Here is a 16839-nt window from a genome sequence, read left to right as displayed (position 1 = left end):
GCCTGTGGGGGAGGAGGACTATTCTGACCTCCTTTTACAACTTTCGCAAGGGCAGGCAATCTGGATCAATGGAGTTAGCTAATCATAACTTCCTCAGTTATTTTATAACTCTGTGCCTCAGTTTCCTCTTCTCTAAAATGATGGTAAAAATAGAATGTCCTTTTTAGAGATGTGAAAATTAAATGAGGTAAAGCTGTTAGGAGAGTTTCAGGGCTAGAGTAAGTGCTTAATCAATAATTATTTGTGACATTATTATTACCTTATTTGGATCATTGAGGAGTAAATTTCTCCCTATTCTTGAGTAGAAATGCTTAATAATCAAACAATTTGGTTTCTAAGTGAAGATGAGCTTTTAGTGGGAAATTTACAGATATCTTATGCCTCCCCTTCTTGCCTATACAAAACCTATTTTCTTGGTGGGACACCGAGAACCTTATAAACTTTGCTTATGCACAATAGAGAATATTCACAAAGTCTCTTAATCTCATCCAACTCCCATGAGAAGGAACACTGTTACATAGTGATGACAGTGGATCTCAACTTCATCATGAATTCTTCCCAAGAGACTCCTGAAACATTTATTTTATAGCAAAGATGCCTTCCAGCAAGATTGACTATAAAAAGAATTCTCTCTCTCATTGACTTGTTTTATAAAATCAAAGACATGATCTCATGGAAGAAAATCTCCCAGTTGATTTGACAAAAATGCTTAGTTAAGGAATGAGTAGATGATGTGTTTGTTTTATTCCACAACTAAGTTGTAAAGTCTGAAAGGGAAGGGAGCTAGATTCCTATTTTTGCAGATTACAAAGATTCAGCACATCGGACTGGCGTGGTGGCTCATGCCTGTAATCCCAGCTCCTTGGGAGGTCAAAGTGGGAAGATTGCTTGAGCCCAGGAGTTTGAGGCTGCAGTGAGCTGTGATTACGCCATTGCACTCCAGCCTGGGCGACAGAGCGAGACCCTGTCTCTAAAACAAAACTAAACTAAACTAAACAAGAATAGATTTAGTACGGGACCCTAAAATGTGCTGGATACAGTAAATGTTGACGTGGGCTGACCAGGTCCGAATAGTAGAAACAATATTTTTGAAACTTTAAGAAGAAGATTCATGTATGAAAAGATAAAAATAGACGTGCCTAGATGTGGGAGTGAAGAGAGTAGCCACACTCACTTGACTCTGCCTTTCCTAGAGGGCCCTGAGGGTGTCCTTTAGCGCTTTGAGGGCCTCTGAGAGGGCCTGACCCTGTTTGATTGAAGATGAGGCTCCTGAGACAAAGTGACTTAACCAAGTCTATACCAAATTATTTATGGTAAAATCAGGACTAGGACTCAGGCCTTTAACTGAACTTGGAAATTCCAAGATCTCCCTTCTGCTTTCTCTGTATGAAAGGAATTTTTCTTATTTTGATTTACACCTGAGACTAGTATAATTCCACATCAACCAGCTCCTATTATATTTCCTGTGAAAGGAAGTTGGATGCAATATCACAATTGACCAATAGATGTCACTATATGCCATATTATTGTGCATGTGGCCGCCTGCCTGAATTTTGCTTGAATTTCTTAATTGGGGTGGGGTCTGCAGACTTCTGGGAATCACTGGATCTATTTGGGAGACGCAAAAGAACTATGAGAATTTTAAAAATTGCATTTTAAGCTTGATAAAAGTTTTATCAAATCAAGAATTATTTGACCTGCTATAAAGGCAAAACTGTTACTTGAAACCTTTTTTAATAGGAAAAAAGGGATGTTTTTCAAGTTGAGCTCCCTGGATGAGAAGTGGAGTTAGTGGGGCTAGGGGAGCCCCTAACTTCTATTCAACTGGCAAAACCTCCCCTTCCACTTCATAGAGAGGAGTCTGAGGGATTGAAGGGCATGAGATTTGACAGAACTGGGTCTGAGTCCTGGTTCATTTGTTAGCTGTGTGATCTTGAGTATGTTGTTTAACCTCGCCTAGCCCCGCTTTCCTCAGCTGTAACGTAATGACACTGATCATGTGGTGTTGTAAGCATGAAATGAGACAATATATGAAAACACAAAGATTAACCGTCATTATTAACTATAACCATTTCACTTTACGAAGGCATTTTTATAACTAAAAATGTTTGGAAAGTACTGACTAGTCAAAGTTTTCGTTTTAAAAATGGGACTTAAGAGGCCAAGTGATTTGGTTCTCTGATTATGTTTTACAATTTCATAATGCAAGTATTTACGTAAAACAAGACATGCCTGTTCTAAATCTTTTACAGGTATGTCCCTCCTGACTTGGGGGAATGTGATATGTCCCTATTCAAATTTATCAAACTGATGAAATACAAAACAACCCTTCACTTTGTAATTTAACAGGCTAAATAATCCAGTTTATTTGAAACTTTTATCTTTATTTTTTCTGTTTACAAAAGTATTCTAGAATAAGTGTGTAAAATTTCAGCATATGATGTGTTTAAGTAATGATTTGATTGATGTAGTTAAAATATAATTTAGTAATTAAATATGGATGTTTTCATAACTTTCAACCACAGAGTTTTAATGTTTTGATTTAGTTGATTCATTTATTAGGCAAATATTTTCATTGGGAACATTCATATTCACCAAATACATGTATAGGCTGCCAAGTGAAGGCTTTAATGGAATGGGAATTCATGAATACTTGGCCTTATGATGTCAGTTGCTCTGATAAATTGTTAGCTGAAGAATAATTCAAAGTGTTGTGGGTCTATCCTCATTTATAATGTAAATTTAATTTTACCTTTCTATTGACATCCACCTGTACCCTACAATTTAATTTCTGTTTCCCCAAATTCCTAAGGTTTCCAGATAGTTATTTTTAAGGAAATGCAATTTTATGACAATAGAATCCCGTTGCAACTCCATATGCTGTAATGTCCAAGGTTGGAGAAACCTCTGGATCCAGGAACCAACAATTCAAGGACTGGTTTGATTAGACCAGGGTATTCTGGCTATTTCGAGGGTTGTCTATGGTAGTCAGGGCAAAGCAGAGAGGCCACTAGAACCACAGGCCACTAGTCTTGGGCTTCAGTGGGGGCCTCTACCGCTGCTGCCGACAGAGGGCGCAGGCAGGTTTGTGCATCTCCTGAGCAGGTGGCGTGCTGTGAGTTACATCTGGGCCAACTACGCATTCAGGAGGCACACCATCAGGGGTCACCGTACTTACTGGGACCCATGAAAATGTTTTAATTTTAAGTTCTTTTGAAATAAAAAGAAAAAATAAATATAAGAATAATGAATATAATAAGGAGTCCAGCTTACATTACATTTTGCCTGGGAAATAGCCAGACCCCATCTCTACAAAAATAAAAATTAAAAATTAAAAAAAAATTAGCCAGGTGTGGTGGCAGGCCCCTGTAATCCCAGATACATGGGAGGCTGAGGCAGGAGAATTGCTCGAGCCCAGGAGTTCGAGGCTGCAGTGAGCTATGATTGTACCAATGCACTCCAGTCTGGGTGACAGAGCAAGATCCTGTCTCAAAAAAAAAAAAAAAAAAAAGGAAAGAAAAAAAGAAAATAAAATTATGGAGGTGAGGCTCTCTAAGCCCAAAGTAGCTAAGCCCCATGAAAATTATAATGTGATCCTGAGCTACACTTCCAAAAAATGTGGAGTCCTAAGTTTACTGTAAGGGGAGAGGAGGAAGAGGGAGAAAGTTGGAGGAAGAGGGAGTTGCTGAAGACAAACTCGGCCCCGGCCCAGGACACACGATGAAGTAGGGTGAAGGTTTAGCTCACCTGGGCTCTAACTGACTATAAGGGAGATGACCTGGGAGTGTAGGAATTATTTTAAGTTACAACACTGGTTGTACAAAGACCTTTCTGACCTCATAGCTGCCAAGCTCCTAGACTTTTACCTGCTTCCCAAATCTTCAAAAGCAGGCCGTTTTACTCGCCTCGCTTGCAGTCTGTAAAATGTCTTGCTGCCTATAAAACGTCATAGGTCTGGATTGGAAAACACAGGGTGGGCAGGCTGCATGATTCCTCCCCATCCAGGCCTAGGGAGAGCTAAGCTTCAGGCTAAGTAGTAGTGCGGGTCAACTTTTCCCTCCTTGGAAAGTTACCATTGGAGGAACTCTGAGACTTCCAAGCAGGTATCTCTGCCTGAACATGAGGGGATAAAAGAGAGCACGCTCTGGGAAAAGAGCAGGCTTGCTGGTAACTCAGAGGACACTCTTCTGACAGGCAAGACAAGGAAGCTAGGTTTCCAGTCTGTGGCTTCTCTTTCCAGTGACAGTGTGTTCTGACACTCCCAGACGTTATTGCCTGGTTGCTTGGGGGTGGCGCCTGGACCCTTGGCCTGGGGTCTTTGAAGGCTTCCCTCCAGGAAGGGAGAGGCAAGTGAAGCAGGCTAGAACACGACCGTCCAGTGGCATTGGGCAGTCGACCAGCATCCCCTGCCATCCAGTGAAACACCTGTGAGACTCATGGGGTGGGATGGGGAGGCGGGGTTGGGGAGGCTCTGCCCTCAAGAGCTTTGGTGCCACGCACCCATCTGGCCCCAGGGAGAGGGGCAGCAGAGGAGCAGGGGCAGAAGTCTAATAGTCACTCCTGACAGCTGGGGGCAACAGTGAGCCTGGGGAGACCTTGGCTGTGGAGGGTGAATGGAGGTGGCAGGTGTGCCTCTCAATGGAGGGAATAATGGGGATGCATGCATGAAGATATGGTCTGGCTTTTCTGGGGCCAACACCACTCCTACCTGCCTCCTGGAGAACAGGCTGCATCCATCATGTTAGTCTCTTAGGCTTAGGTGGTGGCTTTGGTTATTTAACTCCTGGGGTGCCTTGTGCCCTGAGGACACCATGCTGATCTTGCTCCCCGGCTGGTGGGTGGGTCCCTTTACTGGCTGACTCTGGGGGGCAGCAGGGGAGATATTATTATATCATTCCTATGTTCATTTATGGCTTCATCTTTTAGCCCTTATGGAATCAGGCCGGGGGACACAAAGATGAGTAATATATGGGCTCTGCCTTCAAGGAGCTCGAAGTCTGTTGGGAGAGAAAAAAAAGAAAAAAGACTAGTGGTACACAGTGACAAATGCTGGGCCAAGGCCTGCCCAGGAAGGGGACAGCTACTGGGAGAGGTGTGTGCTGGGGCAGGGTGGGCCTTGAGGCAGGGAAGGTGGGACTCCAAGGGAACACAGGAGTCAGCCAAGTGGGAAGTCAGGGAGGAACACATAAAGCCCTGGTGCCATCAAAACCCAGAGGCACTCAGGACTGCTGGCCCTTGAAAAGGCGAGAGCTTAGGGGATAGGATGGGAAATGGAAAGAAAGAAGAATGGAGAGAGGCAGGGCTTCGGGTTATGAACAAGAGCCAGGCTTCCCCCCATTAGAGGATTGGGGAGGAACTGCAAGATTTCCTCAGGGGAAAGACAAGATCAGACTTGAATTATACAAAGACCGAGGCTGGGAGAGTGGGGAGATGAGAACTGGAAGCAAGGAGGCCTGTTAGAAGGCAATTATGAGTAGGAAATGGTAAGAACCTAAGATCACCAGCAGTCAGTGCGGATTACAGGCTTGCGGCTCTCAGGTGCATGGTGGTGAGTGGGTGGTGGTGCTCAAGGATGGGAGGGGCCTCCCAACTCTTCCTGCTCTTGCTCCTCCATCCCCAAGGAGATGAGAGAGCTGGGCCACATCTTGTTCTAGGAAGGTGCCCCTGCTGGGTTCTGGTTGAGGCGATTTGACCAGGGTGCAGCCTTTCGCCTCTGCGCAGGTTACTCCTCCTTCCCTTCCCAGCACACTTCCCTTCTCTTTGTCTTGTGGTCAACTTCCACTTGTTCTTTAAGGTGCAGCTCAGGTGTTACCTCCTTCAGAGAGACTTTTGTGACCTATTCCTGCCCCATACCTTGGGTCAGGAGCCCCATTGTTGTGGCATGTGGTTACCGTGCTTGCAGTAAAGGCCTCTGTCATCGTGCACTAAAATGGCCCAATAACTTGCCATCTTTTCCCACTACACTGAGCTCCATGAGTACAAGGTTTATCCTGATGTATTATGTATTAAATGCATATTTACCAACAGCCTGCTTGGTAAACCAGGAACAGAGCTAGGCATTTGGGAGATAAGAGTGAGGGGGAAAAACAGGCACTAATCATGCAACCATGAAATTTAGAGCCTATAAGCAAAGACTCATGCTATAATGAGGAGGAACACAGTGTTATAAGAGCTCCTAGTAGGTACCCACATTAGGCAGGGTTCTCCAGAGAAACGGAACAAAGAGGATGTGTGTGCGTGTGTATACACATATGTGGATATAGGGAGAGAAATTTATGATAAGGAATTGGCTCTCATGATTATGGAGCCTGACAAGTCCAAATCTACAATGTAGTTCTAGTTCGAAAGCCAGCAGCCTGGAGACCCGGGAAAGCCAAGATTCCAGCTCCAGTATGAAGGCAGTCTTTTGGAGAATTCCCTCTTGCTCAGGATAGCTGGTCTTTTTATTCTATTGAGGCCTTCAACTGACTGGATGAGATGCACCCACATTATGGAGGTCACCCTGCCTTATCCAAAGTGTATTGATATAAATGCTAATCTCATCCAAAAACACCCTTCAAGCTTGGGTGCAGTGGCTCGTGCCTGTAATCCCAGCATTTTGGGGGGCTGAGGTGGGTAGATTGCTTGAGCTCAGAAGTTCAAGACCAGCCTGGCCAACATGGTGAAACCCCATCTCTACAAAAAATAGAAAAAAAAAAGCCAAGAGTAGTGGTATATGCCTGTAGTCCAAGCTACTTGGGAGGCTGAGGTAGGAGGATCATTTAAGCCCAACAGGTCAAGGCTGCAGTGAGTCAAGATCACACCACTGCACACCAGCCAGGAAAGAGTGAGACCCTGTTTCAAAAAAAAATAAAAAATAAATAAATAAAAAACAAAAACACCCTTCAAGTTGACACATAAAATTAGCAATTGCAGTACTCGGGCTTAATCTAGGAGGTCAGGAAACCCTCCTTTGAGAGAGGAGCAAAAATGCTGAGATCTGAAGAAGGGCCAAGGGCACATGGAGGAAGTCAGGGTGAGGGGGAAGAAGGGAGGCCGTGTCAGGTGGAGAAAACAGCCTGTGCAAAGGTTCTGTGTCAGGAAGAAACATGGTGTTCTGGGGGATTTGAAAGAAGGCCAATATAGCTAGAAGGGAAAGAATAAGGGAGCTTGGCGTGAGATGATTCTGGATAGCTGGGAAGAGGGCAGATCCTGCAGGGTCTTGTAGGCCACAGTAAGAGGTTTGGTCCATATCGCAAGAGCATTGGGAAGCTATGGAAATGTTGTTAATGAATAACGTGATCAAATTTGCATGATTGCATGTTGAAGTTCCCTCTGGTGGCAATGAGAATCAGGTGTATATAGGCAAGAGTTGCCATGGGGTGGCTGGTTGCATTATTCAGGAGATTTATTATGGGAATTGGCTCGTGTGACTATAGAGGTCAAAAAATTCCACGATATGCTGTTTGCAAGCTGGAGAACCAGGTAAGCCAGTGGTGTAATTCAGTTCAAGTCCAGAGGCATGAGAACCAGGAGAGCTGATGGTGTAACTGTCCAAGGCCAAAGGTCTGAGAACTGGGGTTTGAGGTTGGGGCGGCGGTGGGAAACTGCTGGTGTCAAGTCCTAGAGCCTAAAGGCCTGAGGACCAGGAGCTCCAACATCCAAAGGCAGCAGCCGATAGATGTCCCAACTCAAGAAGAGAGAGTAAACTGTAGCACTCTCTTCATCCCTCACCTTATCCTTATTTGGACCTTGGCCCAGAGAGTCCCAGAGCCAGGAAAATCCATGGCCAGTGTCCCAGATAGGCAGGCATGCACCTCTCCCTAGCAAATAGAAGTTCCCCAGAAAGATTGGGGGAACATTGGGAAGATGGGACTGTCTGCAACGTCAGTGTTTCTTCACATAAATGAAATGACTCCACATTCAAGGCCAGGAAAGAAGGAATATAGCATATGCCCCACCTCATCTCTGTCGTAGAGGCCTGATGAACAGAAAAACCGTGATATGAGCGTACTTAGAAACCACAGTTATGCTACCAATATCTATAATAAAAACAAAGTGATATTGTTATGATTAACTATTACATTTTATTTTCATATTTTTCTGTTTAGCAGATAGATTTTTTTTCTAACAGACTGATCTCTTGGATTGTGTTTTTCTTTAGCTATTAATGAAATTAATTTGGGTTCCTTGAACACAGCCATCATTTCACAAATGTTCTGCCTAGATGACAAAGAAAAGTCTGCCTAGAATGGAAAAAAAAAAAAACTATTAATAATCCACAAAAGGAATAATCTGCATTATCATTTGGATTAATTGAGAATTGATTGGAATCATCTTGAGTCAGGTAACTTCACTGAATTAGTAAACCTGCCATAAACCTCTTCCAGGGCTGACAGCTTTATCAACAAAGTTAGACGCTGTATCTGCCTAGTCCTCTGGCCACTAGTTTCTGCCTCCTTTGAAGGTAGGAAGGTTTCACATGATCGTCATTCATGAATTGAATACTTTCCATGCAGAATGTATCACATATAAAGCAGCTTCTGGCTCTGAGTTATTTGCACTCTTTCTTTAGAGACAGGCAAGGTCAGTGGTGAGCTAGATTCATGAGCCCTTGGATTAGCATCCAGGTTGGCACACACTGTGCTGATGCTCTAGGTGGACCCTAACACTGACGAGGTCAGTGCTTAGACCATTCAAATATCTGCACAGTTCTCCTATCACTGACATGTCCTCCACATTATTTTCTGTTCTTGGACTTTCTTCTTCTCAGTCATCCATCAATCCTGATTCCTCCAGTTGGGCAGGACTGCCAAGGATGTGTAGTTATATTCTATGGCTCTCCTCCTTAAGGGAATATTATGCTAAATGTTCCCTCCCCCTGCACCCTGTTCAAAGAGGAGCACCCCAATGAGAACCTCGTGGCATCTGTGAATTCTTCGTGCAGTATCTCCCGTTGATTAATCAGACTTCCTAGTTTATTTCAGACTGATTCTCTTCTAAATTCACAATAAATTGATGACTTAGCTAATTACATTTGCAAAGACTCTGTTTCCAAAGAAAGACACATTCTGAGGTTCCACGTTGACATGAATTTTGGGGGGCATGCTATTCAACTTACTACACTCTCTAACCAGTGATGTACATCACTTACATATTTGATCTCAACCTAGAAGTCTATTGTCCCTTACATATTTTATGTAGACGAATGACTGACATAAATATTTTTGGAAAACTAAACATCAAGGTTGATAGATTTTATCAGATTTTGTCTGTGGTTAAAATTCATGGGCCATGAATCTGGTCAAATGTCTATGAGTTTGATTGAATACTCCTGAAAGGCAAACCATGGTATAAATCCAGGAAATACGTGGTATAAATCCAGGACAGGCTTCATCCGTGTTTTGAACCTAAGTGTTAGTGTTGTGAATTAATTAGTAGTTGCTTTTTATTTTCTCTTTGCCTGTTGACGTCTTTAAAATATACATTTTAGGCTTTAATTATACCTATTTATAAATTTACCTTTTCTTCTAAGTTGATTGGTGAGAACTGAGGGCAAAGAAAGCATCTAAGATGAAGTGAAAAGTATTTGCATTTGAAAAGTACAAAACGAAAGAATGATTTTTTGTTTTTATATCTGATTACTTAAAAACATAATTTTTATAATATAAAATTGATGTATACTCATTGTGGATGCTTTGAAAAACAGTAGCCCAAAAAGAAAAGAAAATGCTCTTGTAGTCCCAATCATCAGAGTGAAGTGTTGTTAATATTTTCAGAGTATGCTTTTTCAGTCCTTTTTCTAATTGTATGCACACGTAAACATGAAGTGTGAAGAAAATGAGACCTGTATTTATAGACATGTACTCACAGGATTGTAGCTGCTCCTGCCTTTAAGAGGATGGTAGAGTTCATCTCAAGAAAGATTTTTAAAAATTATAAACATTCTTAATGGTCCTGATAAAGCATGAATGGTGGACACCTCTCCCTCTTTTCCAGAGTATAGAAAGAGGAGGTGGGACTAACAGAGCAGTGAATCACTCCCCACAAGACAGCGAAACAGGGGGGAACTGAGTTATTTGTTGGCAGTTCAAGATACTGGGGAAGATGACAGGCCAGGAAGTCGAAAGAAGGTGAGAGGATGAGGCCAGAAGGGGAGCTGGGGAGAAGCTCTGGCCATGTGGAAACCGGTAGAGCCTCCAGAAGACTACAGCCAAGGAGGAATTCCTTGTGGCAAGGAATGTCTGATGTTAGATGTTAGATGGTTTTCTGTGCTGTGCTGGGATAATACAACTTGACTCAACTCTTCATTTGATTGTTCCCTACTAGCAGCACCCTGGGGTTAGTGTTGCTTTGGTTGAAAGGAAGCATGAAAATGTTCTTCTATGATTTCATTATTTTTTTTACATCCAACTCTTTAATCCATTCAGAATTTATTTTGATATAAAGAATGAGATGGAACACCAGCTTAATTTTTCTCCTAAAGGTTAGCCAATGATCTCACCATCTTTTAAATGATTTTAAATGCCACCTCGACATTATGTTAAATTATATGAAATGCTCAAGTATACTTTGGTCTGTGCTTCTCTGGAAGAGACATTCCAATGTTCCCTCTCTCTTTTAGCGTTAGTAATAAACTTTCAAAATCATCTGGACACGTGGTTCTTCTAAATCATTACTATGTCTCCCAATTTCTTTTGCTGCTAGCTATGGCCATTGAGATGGAAGCAGGAATGTTGTATGTAACTTTCAGGATGGTCCTGAATGAGAGGGGCCATACTCCTTTTCACCCCTTTTCCTCCTTTCTGACAACTGTGACATAAATAAAAAGAACTCTGGTAGCCATCTTGGACCATGACGTAGAAGTTGCTTGTTGAATGTTATTGCAAAATAGAAGTAGTCTTGGTCTCCCAAGAGCCCTCGATGAGCCCTTTCTTTCACCTGTAGATTGCTTATCTTTAGACTTACAATAAATGAGAGAAAAATAAACTTTGATGGGGTTCAGGACACACCACTCCAAAATATCACTGTAGGAGACCAAAATATGCCATCCCAAAATATGCCTATTGGTCATTTTAAGTTGGTTATTTTTGAGAAACTGCAGACATAGGAGTAGCTCTGAAAAGTTGCACTTTTGTAGGAGGAATTTACATCAATAAAGGAAACCTCAGTTTGTAAGGGTGTTTTCCTCTCTGCACCAAGAAGAGAAGGAAGAATAAATCACTAGAGACTCTTATCAACGGACAAGGCATAGACTTAAATCCACATAGCAAACCTCATCCTCGTTTTGTGGCGCTTTTCCTGGCCATCTGCTCTTAACCTGACTTTTACTTACACTCTTCTTTCTTTGTTTCAGAGAAAGATGGCATTTACGCCTGAAGTTTGGATGCTTTTTTTTTTTTGAGACCTACTCTAGAGATTTATTCATTTCTCTGGGTTTTCTTTCATGTATATATGAGGCATACATGTTAATAAACTTCTATTTTTCTCTTGTTAATCTGTCTTTTGTTATAGGGGGGGTCCCAGTTAAGAACTGTGAAGAGTAGAGAGAAAATTATTTTTTCTTCCCCTACAACTTCTATCTGATTTGAGTCTTTTTTATGTTGATTTTTTTAGTGATCATTGCAGGTGAACCTAATCCTAAGTGATGGGACTTCGTATTAGGTTTCACTGGTCTATCTGCATATGAATGTAACATGGTTATGCAATTTGACTTTAACATTGTGTGTAACACATCTTATTTTGTACTCTTTTTTTTATTATACTTTAAGTTCTAGGGTACACGTGCACAATGTGCAGGTTTGTTACGTATGTACACATGTACCGTATTGGTGTGCTGCACCCGTTAACTCGTCATTTACATTAGGTTTATCTCCTAATGCTATCCCTCCCCACCCCCCAACCCCACAACAGGCCCCGGTGTGTGATGTTCCCCTTCCTGTGTCCAAGTGTTCTCATTGTTCAATTCCCAGCTATGAGTGAGAACATGTGGTGTTTGGTTTTCTGTCCTTGTGACAGTTTGCTCAGAATGATGGTATCTAGGATCATCCATGTCCCTACAAAGGACACGAACTCATCCTTTTTTATGGCTGCATAGTATTCCATGGTGTATATGTGCCACATTTTCTTAATCCAGTCTATCATTGTTGGACATTTGGGTTGGTTCCATGTCTTTTCTATTGTGAATAGAGCCGCAATAAACATACATGTCCATGTGTCTTTATAGCAGCATGATTTATAATCCTTTGGGTATATGCCCAGTAATGGGATCACTAGGTCAAATGGTATTTCTAGTTCTAGATCCTTGAGGAATCGCCACACTGTCTTCCACAATCGTTGAACTAGTTCACAGTCCCACCAACAATGTAAAAGCGCTCCTATTTCTCCACATCCTCTCCAGCACCTGTTGTTTCCTGACTTTTTAATGATCGCCATTCTAACTGGTGTGAGATGGTAAACTGGTGTGAGATGGTATCTCATTGTGGTTTTGATTTGCATTTCTCTGATGGCCAGTGATGATGAGCATTTTTTCATGTGTCTGTTGGCTGCATAAATGTCTTCTTTTGAGAAGTGTCTGTTCATATCCTTTGCCCATTTTTTGATGGGGTTGTTTGATTTTTTCTTGTAAATTTATTTAAGTTCTTTGTAGAGTTTGGATATTAGCCCTTTGTCAGATGGATAGATTGTAAAAATTTTCTCCCATTCTGTAGTTGCCTGTGTAACACATCTTTATATGATACAATACAGGTACTTCTCGTTCTTCTTTTTCAATATTTTCTTGGCTATTCTCATCTGTTATTTTTCTTGTAGACCTTATGATAATTATGTTAATTTGTAAACAAAAAAATCCTTTTTGGATTTTGATTGAAATTGCATTACACTTATGAATTAATATAAAAGCATTGAAATCTTTATAATATTGAGCCTTTACTATCCAGAAATATGATATTTCTCTCTCAAACCTTTTTTATATTCCTCAAATAGATTTATATTTTCTTTTATATCAGTTTTATATGATTTTTATACTTAATATTGGATATATTTTTATTGTTTATATTGCAAATTGAATTTATTCACATAAATGATTACTCTAAGATAGAGGTGATTTTTGCAAATTCATATTGTTATGAGGGCAGAAAAAAGTAGATTAAGAAAAATTCAACTACTTCTGCCTCCTAGGGCAGTGTCATAACTTATCTCTGGAATCCATAGTCCTCCTATGTCTTAAGCAAATGCCTCAATGGGCCTTTTTGGTTGAGAAAGTCACAGCCTGGTATTTGGTCTGGCAAGGGCAAAGAGACCCAAATGATTGTATCATAAAGTATTTTAAGTTGTTGCAGGCAGGCTGGGAGAGTGGGTGAGGGACCAAGAACAGGAAGGTGAGAAGAGTGTGAGGAACATGTAGAGAGGGAGTAGAAGAAGAACTAGAGAGAAAGTGGTGGAGATGCTAGTGTAGACTGGCACCTAAGGAGGGACATGGCTAGTGAAAAAGAACCTGTATTGAGCAATGGAAAACGCATTTCTTGACAGAGATGACTTATATTCAATGTTGTTGCCTCTGCTACTGTGCAATAAATATACTCTTTATTTTCCCAGTTGCTTTGGGGAAAAGCCTGCTGTATGTAAAGCACTTGGATTAATGATGCTCTGGTGAATGAAGGAATGGGGCAGTGTTCAGCATGGGGCTAAGAGATGCAGGAGGAATAAAACTAATGAAAGGCAAGTGAAGAGCAAAGACCAAGAATCCAGTGAAATTTAGAAGTTACAGCAAGAGGTAACCAGGAGAAGTATAAAATCTCTTGATAATACTGCTCAATTGGAAAAATGCCAGGTTTTCTATGTGGGATGGAGGAACAAGCCATTCTGTTTGAATTAAAAAGAAAGGCAATTCAAGAAGGCTGAATGACTTGAAGATACTCTGGAGGCAGAAATCTAAGTTACAACTATACTTCATTACATTATGTTGTTACTAGTTTTATTTTTTGATTGCTATTGAGAATGAATATACAAATAGATCATGTTCAGACCACATATGACAGCAGAGATCTGACTCACAACTTTTGCAGCAACCAGCCCAGGAAGTCAGAGCAGGACCACTGCAGCAGTCGACCCAGATGTCAGGACTTAGTCAATGATGGCCTTCTCCCCCAATTTTTGCCTCTGCTTCCAATTCAAGACCAACCAAAGAAAGTCAAATATGCTCTCCAATTGATCACATAGGATTCTTCTAGTTAGCTTACCTCCTGCTTTCCCATGCCAAAAATCTATCAGAGTGTCTTAGTTCTGGCTGCTTTAACAAAGTACTGTACTACATGGGTTATAAACAACAGAAATTTATTTCTCACAGTTTTGGAGGCAGGAAATCCAAGATTAGGGTGCCAGCATGATTGAGTTCTGGTGAGGACCCTCTTTTGGATTGCAGACTGCTGATATCTTGTTGTATCCTCACTTGGCAGAAAGAGGGTGAGAGAGGACTCTGGCCTCTTATAAGGGAACCAATCCTGTTCATGAGGGTTCCATCATCATGACCTAATTACTTCTTGATATGGTTTGGCTGTGTCACCACACAAATTTCATCTTGAATTCCCACATGTTGTGGGAGGGACCAGGTAGGAGGTTATTGAATCATGGGGGCAAGTCCTTCCCATGCTGTTCTCGTGATAGTGAATAAGTGTCACAAGATCTGATGGTTTTTAAAAAGGGAAATTTCTCTGCACAAGCTCTCTTCTCTTGGCTGCCGCCATGTGAGATGTGCCTTTCACCTTCCGCCGTGATTCTGAGGCCTCCCCAGCCATGTGGAATTGTAAGGAATTTACAAAAAAAAAACAACTTTTTTTTTTTTGTAAATTGGCCAGTCTCAGGTATGTCTTTCTCAGCAGCATGAAAATGAACTAATATAGTAAATTGGTACTAGTGGAGTGGAGCACTACTGAAAAGATACCTGAAGATGTGGAAGCAACTTTGGAACTGGGTAACAGGAAGAGGTTGGAACAGTTTGGAGGCTCAGAAGATGGGAAAATGTGGGAAAATCTGGAATTCCCTGGAGACTTGCCGAATGGCTTTGGCCAAAATGCTGATAATGATACAGACAATGAAATATAGGCTGAGGTGGTTTTAGACGGAGATAATGAACTTGTTGGGAACTGGAGCAAAGGTGACTCTTGTTATGCTTTAGCAAAGAGACTGGCTTAGCCTCTGGGCCTACGTCTTTCTCCTGTGCTGGATGCTTCTTGCCCTTGAACATTGGACTCCAAGTTCTTCAGCTTTGGGACTGGCTTTCTTGTTCCTCAGCTTGCAGACAGCTTATTGTGGGACCCTGTGATTGTGTGAGTTAATACTGTTTAATAAACTCCATATATATATATAAACTCTCTCTATATAAACTCCATATATATATATAAACTCCATATATATATACACACACACTCCATATATATATATAAATTCCTATATATATAGGAGTATAAAGGGATATATATCCTATTAGTTATCTCCCCCCTAGAGAACCCTAATATACTTTTCAAAGGCTCCACCTCCAAATGCCATCACATTAGGATTAGGGGTGGGTTTCAATATATGATTTTGTGTGTGTGTGTGTGTGTGGCAGGGGGCCAAACATTCAGTACATTGCACAGAGCATATCTGAGATCTTCCCTTCCTTTTTGCCCTGCTCTAATGTTTTCCTACTCCCTGCCTGCCTCTGACTGCTCAATGCAAGTTATGGTGGCTGACCACCCACTAAAAATAGCAAGCTCAGAATAAATAACCTCTGCTTCTTTTCTCTGAGTGGCCTTTGTTTATTTCTACAATATTCTTGGGTTTTAAAGATAGGCAGTTATGTCGACTGCAATAAAGACTTTCCTCCTTTCTTTCTTTTGTTTGAAATGGGGGTCTCACTTTGTCACCCAGGTTGGAGTGCAGTGGCACAATTATGGCTCACTGCAACCTCAGTCTCTGGGGCTCAAGTGATCCTCCTGCCTCAGCCTCCTAGGTAACTGGGACTATAGGAATGCACCACCATGCCCAGCTAATTAAAATTTTTTTTTGTAAAGACAAGGTCTCATTTTGTTGCCCAGGCTGGTATCAAACTCTGGGTCTCAAGCAGTTTTCCCATCTCAGCCTCTCAAAGTGCTGGGATTACAGGCATGAGCCACTGCACCTGGCCAAGACCTTCCTCTTTTCTGATAGCTGTACATTTATTACATTTCTGATTCTAATAGCTGTACATTTATATTTCTATTATATTATGATAGCTGCATATTATATCATGATAGCTGTAAATTTCTATTTTTGATAGATGTACATTTCTGTTTCATTGCAGAGAGCTGAAGCAACCACAACAACATTATATAATAGTGACAATGGCAACCATCTTTACTGTACTCTTTATTGACAGTGTCTCTACAGTTTTTCTTTTAAATATAATATTGCCTATTGGTTTGAGATGAATATTTCTTCTCCCATTAAATAAGTGTATTTTCATCTCTATTTAGTTTTCTTTTTTAATATCAAAAAAGTATGTTTTTAGTGTCTATTGAGTTAATCTTTTTCTTCTTGTGGGTAATACTATATTAATAGATATTCTAATTTTGGTACTTGCATTCTTATAAAAATAAACCTACTTGATCACAGTGCATTATTCTTTTATCACACTGCTGCATTTAATTGGATAATATTTTATTCAGGATTTTTGCATCTATATTCATAAGTCAGGTTGGCCTGTAATTTTCTCTTTTTGGTGCTATTTTAGTCATATTTCTGACTTGAAATGTATTTCATCTACTATTAATATTGTAGAGTCTACTTTTTTTGGATAGCATTAACAACTGGCTGTTGATATGAAATATATATTTTTCATCA

The sequence above is a fragment of the Theropithecus gelada genome, chromosome 1 (assembly GCF_003255815.1).
Source record: "Theropithecus gelada isolate Dixy chromosome 1, Tgel_1.0, whole genome shotgun sequence".
Classification (NCBI taxonomy): Eukaryota; Metazoa; Chordata; class Mammalia; order Primates; family Cercopithecidae; genus Theropithecus; species Theropithecus gelada.
Note: the sequence above shows the minus strand (reverse complement) of the source record.